The sequence below is a fragment of the Alligator mississippiensis genome, chromosome 3 (assembly GCF_030867095.1).
Source record: "Alligator mississippiensis isolate rAllMis1 chromosome 3, rAllMis1, whole genome shotgun sequence".
NCBI classification, from domain to species: domain Eukaryota; kingdom Metazoa; phylum Chordata; order Crocodylia; family Alligatoridae; genus Alligator; species Alligator mississippiensis.
This window is the reverse complement of record NC_081826.1, coordinates 184,176,234-184,182,544: the sequence shown is the minus strand read 5'-3', so window position 1 is coordinate 184,182,544 and position 6,311 is coordinate 184,176,234.

Sequence of the window (6,311 nt, the reverse complement as noted above, 5' to 3'; positions counted from 1 at the left end):
AGTTTCCATTGCTGTCCTTCATCACATTCTGATTTCTTATCCTTACCTTCATAGTCCTTCACAGCATTTCCCATACCTCCTTGTCTTCTTTAGTACTCTTCTTACGTTCTTATGCTGACAGTGTTGACAGCCTCATCCATCTATTTTTCGAACCTTAATAATCAAGAAAAAAAATTGCCCATGTATATAAAACAGTATATCCTTTCTTGTATTCTAGTCCCTCATTCTTCATGTGTCACAATTTTTTTTAGGACCTGCTTGTGATGCATCTGTAGATGCACGACAAGGTGTGGCTAGCCTTAATGACCTATTCCTCGCATTGGCGGCGTGTGTTCATCCTGGAGTCAACAATGACTCCAAGTTCCCTTTCTGCCACTGTTTTGACAAGAGAGGTGTTCCCCAGTCTATAGGTGTGTTTCTGGTCCCTTCTCCCTAGATGCAGCACCTTGGACTTGTCTGTGTTGAATTGCATCCTTTTCTCATCCTCCCACCTCTGCAACCTGTCTAGATCTCGCTGGATTCTGTCCCTCCCATACAGCATGCCCACCTCACCCCACATCTTGGTGTCGTTAGAAAATTTGCACAGCATGCTTTCCACACCTGCATCCAGATCACTAATAAAGATGTTGAACAGTACAGGCCCCAGGACTGAGCCCTGGGAGACTCCACTGTTCACATCCCTCCAGGTCGAAAATGACCCATCCACCACCACTGTCCGGGTGTGACCATCTAGCCAATTTGCCACCTATCTGACTGTGTAGGCATCAATGCCACAGTCACCTAGTTTTTTTTTGAGAGAATGTGGTGGAAAACAATGTCAAAGGCCTTCTTAAAGTCCAGGAAGATGACATCCACCTTGATGCCCTCGTCCAGGGACTTTCTGACCTGATCATAAAAGGAAACCAGGTTAGTCAAGCAGGATTTTCCCTCAATGAAGCCATGTTCATTGCCTCCGAGCATTACCTCCTCTGCTGGGCCCTTGCAGTGTGCTCCTTGATAATTTTCTCAAAGGTCTTCCCAAGGACCTAGGTGAGACTAACTGGTTTATAGTTACCTGGGCCCTCCTTTCTACTCTTCTTGTAAATGGGGACCACACTGCCCTTTTCCAATCCTCTGGTACCTGGCCAGAGCCCCATGAGTACTTATAAAGACGTGCCCAGAGCCCCGCTATGACCCCCACCAATTCCCTCAGTACCCTCGGGTGAAGAGCATCTGAAACTACTGATTTAAACTCTTGGATTTAGTCCATCCAAGAGTTCTCCAACTAGGTCAACCCTGACTCTAGGCATGGCAGTGCCTCCCCTGGGTCCATCCATAATCCTAGTGGGCGAAATGTCCCTGTCCCTGTTCAGGAATATGGAGGCAAAGAATTCATTAAAGAGGTCAGATTTTTCATTAACTGCAATCACCAGATTGCCAAGCCTGTCCTGTAGGCGCCCCACATTCCCTGGTGCCTTTTTCTTACTCCCCATGTATTTGAAAAAGGACTTTTTGTTATCCCTAATTCTGGTCACTAGCTCTAGCTCCATCTCTGCCTTGGCCTTCCTAATAGCATCCCTGAAGTCTTAAGCATTGGAGGTGTAATCCTCCTTGGTGACAGCCCCTTGCTTCCACTGTTTATATGCTTCCTTTTTTGCCTTCAGGCATTCCTGGATGCTTTTGCCCAGTCATGGGGGCTTTTTAGCACTCCTGCCCAACTTGGTGTGCATTGGGACCGGCTCCCTTTGAGCTTGGAGGATAGTCTCCTTGAGGAACAACCACCTGTCTTGGACTTCCATCTCATTGAAACTCTGAGACCCCAATGTCTCTCCTACTAATCTTCTTAGATCATTGAAGTCAGCCCTCCTGAAGTCAAGGACTTTTGCCTTACTGCTTGCTTTCACCACCCTGAGCTGGATAGTAAATTCCAGCAAGTGATGATCACTGTTACCCAGGTGGTTGAGTACCCACAGACCCCTCACCAGGTCATTGCCTGTGGCAAGGACCAAGTCCAGCAAGGCATTTCCCCTGATGGGACTACGCACCTCCTGGGTTAGATCTAGGTGTATTCTGGCTAGGAGCCTACATGAACGATCAAACCTGGCTGACTGCTTCACCCAGCAGATGTCTGGGTAGCTTAGGTCACCCATGATAATTACATCCCTTGACTTTACAGCCTCTGTGAGCTGACCTGAGAATTCCAGGTCCAGCTCATCCCCCTGGTGAAACAGTTTGTAGTAAACACCCACTACCAAGTCCCTTTCCCCATGACCCCCTTGCATTCTAAACCAGAACACCTCAGTTAGCCCCTCTTCTGAACCCATCCTGATCATTGAGGACATGTATTGCTGTTTGACATAGAGCGCTACACCTCACACACACACTTTTACCCTGCTCTGTCCTGCCTATACAGCCTGTAGCCCTCGATGTCCACTGCCCAGTCATGGGTAGAATCCCACCAGGTTTCTGTAAGCCGCACTAGGTCCGGGTTTTTCCTAGCTAGCAGGAGGGTGAGTTCCTCCTGCTTATTCCCCATACTTCAAGCATTTGTGTAGAGGCATTTGAGGCCTCCTGTAGGTGCATGTGCCACCCCCCTGTTCCTAAGCCTGCCCTGGCCCCTGTCACTTATCTGGCTACTACTTGTGTGTGTCACCTGGCTTGACGGTGATGTGTCCTCATGTTCCTCTGTGTCCCCGTCCCCTGGTGAACCTCGTTTAAAGCTCGCCTTATGAGATCAGCCAGCCTGGAAGAAAAAAACCCTTACCTTTTGCCAGCTAGCTGGTGCCAAATGGTGCCAGCCAGCTCCTAGCCAGAGTTAATAAATTCAGGACTGCACTATCCCAGAATATTATCCTACCATTAATCATCTCAACACCTGTCTAAGATAGATGAACTAAGACAAAAAGGATGGAACTATGGCCCAGCCTCTTCTATGCCCCTTCCCACTCCTTTTGAGGTATTATGAATATGTCTGTATGGTGCAAGGCAGAGATATGGAGGGATACACAGACTAGCCCTTCATGCTTTAGCTCCAGAACCAAAAACAGAAGAGCTTTATTAGCCTAGTGCTTCACCTGAGCTAATTAGATCTGCTGCAAAAAAAAAGTTTTATTAGTCCAGGCACAGAACTGCATTACTGTGGTCCTATAATGCTGGTTCCAAAACTGCTGCATGACCATCCCTGCATAGGGCTGCTTTGTACAGGCAGTCCTCAGACTTACGACACAACTGGTTCCTGAAAACCACGTCTTAAGTCAAAACATTGTAACTCGGAACCAATTTTCTCATAAGAAACAATGTTATAAATGGGGGGTTGGTTTCTTAACCAAAGCCTGATACCCTGTTTTCACCAAAAGTACCCCAGAATTTTGTACTCGATCAATTATAGATAAGTAATATAGCTACACGAATGTATTTATATTGTAAATAGTAATCATATTGATTTGGAAGGACTTCTTTGAGGTGACTTTGCTGGACTTTTTGAAATGCTCTTGGCTGGACTTTTTGAAGGGTTCTAGACTGGAGTCTTCTCAGAAGTCTTGGCTGCAGGTTTTTCTAGAGTCTTGTCTGCTTTCTTAAAGAAAGTGTCCAAGGAAGTTTGGACAGATGTTCTCCAGGGAGCTAAGTGACACAGCAAACTTGTTCAGGTGTGGCGTCACATCGGATCAAGTGTTGTAAAGTCCAAACTGACATCATAAAGTTGAAACAGGGTGTCAATTTAGAAACACTGTAAGTGCGAAACATTGTAACTCAAAATGTTCTAAGTCAAGGACTGTCTGTACTATATACACTTAGTAGTGTAACAGAGTGGGTGGCTACTGGGAGAACCGCCCCAGGCACTGCCTTTGTACAGGGCACAAAAATTGCTACCGTCACTGCACTGGTTGAATGCATCACCAGAGAGAGGTAGTTAGCTGTGTTAGTCTGAAGTCAGTCAGAAGTAGATACGTACCTTTATAAACTAACTAAATTAGATAGATAGATAGATAGATAGATAGATAGATAGATAGATAGATAGATAGATAGATAGATAGATAGATAGATAGATAGATAGAGCGAGCGAGCGAGCACAAGCTTTTGTGAACTGAAGTTCACTTCACTGGATGCTGTTAAAAGACGTGCAGAAAGCAGAGTATAAAATGGAGTGAGTTATTAAAATACAATAGGTAGGAAAGGAAGGGGGAAAGTGGGAGGGGGAATGCTGAGAGAGCAATCAAGCAAAGAATCCATAGGAACAAGGAGGTCACAAAAACTAATCCAGGTAATAAGAATCCAGTTTCTGATTAAACCATACTTAACACAGTCCAGTTGTGAATAATATCTCGTTCTGCAATTTCTTGTTCAAATTGTGTTTTTTAAAAAAAAAATTCTGCCTCAGGACAACAATCCTGAGGTCAGTGATGGAGTGCCCATGGAGATTGAAATGTTCTGCCACAGGCTTTTGTGTCTTTCTGCAGCTGATGTCAGATCAGTGTTCATTCATTCTTACACACAGAGATTACCTTGTCTGTCCGATATAAACAACAGAAAGGAATTGTGAGCAAGTGATGATGTATATGATGTTGGTAGAGTTGCAGGTGAATGAACCTTGTACTCCTTGTTATTAAGAGTACAAGGTTGTGCTCCTTGTATTGTACTCCTTGTTATTAGGTCAAGTGATAATATGGTCTGTATTGATTTGGGGACACAACAGGTATTTGGGTCCATTGCAAGGCCTGGTGCCTCAATGAAAATGGGAGTTCATTAGTCTGTTCTTTGAGAGGTGATGTTTAAGATGGTGAGAGGGTTATTTGTAAGTCAGGACACATTAGCTGCCCTGAGAGAGTTATTCTTTTCCAGGAGGGGTTAGAAGTCATTAATGATGCCTTAGGCATTCGAGCTGGGAGCTGTAAGTGACAACCAGATGGATTCTATTGTCCTTGTCATGGGGTTGATATTATAGCAGGTCAGAGTGAGGTCTGAGTTTGGCTTTGTTGATTTGAAAAGCTACAGTTTTGGGATTGTATTGTAATATTAGAAATCTATACTGTAGATCCTTAAGGTTTTCCCAGTCGGTGGGATCACAGTAGACTTGATTATAATGTAAAGCTTAGCTGTAGATAATGGATCTAATGGTGTGCTTAATATGAAAGCTGGTAGCGTGAAGGTAGCTGTGAAGTTCAGTTGGTTTCTGACACAATGTGGTGGCAATGTGACCACTGTGAACCTTCACTATAGAGTCTAGGAACTGAATCTGCTGTGTGGAGTATTCTCAACTTAGTTTGATAGAAGGGTGGAAGTTGGTAGATTCCTGATGAAATTTCTCTAGGGATTCCTTCCCATGTGTTCATATTATGAAGATGTCATTGATGTATCTGAGGTATACCATAAGGTTGAAAGAGAGGTGCAGAGGAAACAAACTTCAAGGTCTGTCATAAATATGTTGGCATACCAGGGCCATATATGTACCCATGGTGCAGCCATTCATATGTAGGGGTATGTAGTCTCCAAACCTGAAATAGTTGTTTGTGAAGACAAAGCAGGGGAGCTTAATGGGAAAATAAGTGGTTTTCTTGTCAGGGATAACATTCTTTATGACTTGTAATCTGTCCTCATGAGGAATGTTGGTGTCCAGAGATGTGACACCTGTGGTAAAGCTAATATAGATCATCCACACCACCACACCTGTGGCACATCACAGCTGTCCCAGGTGCAGAGCTGCCCTGTTACATTCTACTTAAGCTAGAACATTCTTGATTAGATTGAGGTATACTATCTATGCACAGAACTGTATTCCATCATGTAGGAAGGGATAGAAACACTCCCTTATCTTCAACTGAATTTGGAGAATTTATACTCCTTAATCACTTGGGGCCAGATTTATGAAATATTTAGGTATCTAAAGATGCAAAGAAGCACCTAGTAAGCATAGTGCTTACTAGTGGTTTTCTGCTGCTTAATGGTAACATGCATAGCCCACATATACCATTAACATACAGAAATGGAATCTGGCATGCTTAGGCACTTTTAAAAATCCCAATAGGCAACTTAGGTGCCTGTATACCTTTGTAAATCTGTCTCCTGCATGTTTTTTTCTTTCTTGTCAAAGTCAGTGGCTGAGCCAGAAGCTGAAAGCCAGACTTCAGATTCCCAGTTCAACACCCAAACCACAAAACAAACTTCACAGACTTCAATTAAACGTCTGTGACTACTGTCTTCAGACTACTTGAAATTAGCCCTCTCTTGTTTATTAATGTTTTCACTCATGCTGGATATTTCATTTTCTTTTATTTTGACAATATATTGTTTTTGCCAAAAGGCAAACTAGTACATCTTACATCTTTTGAAATATC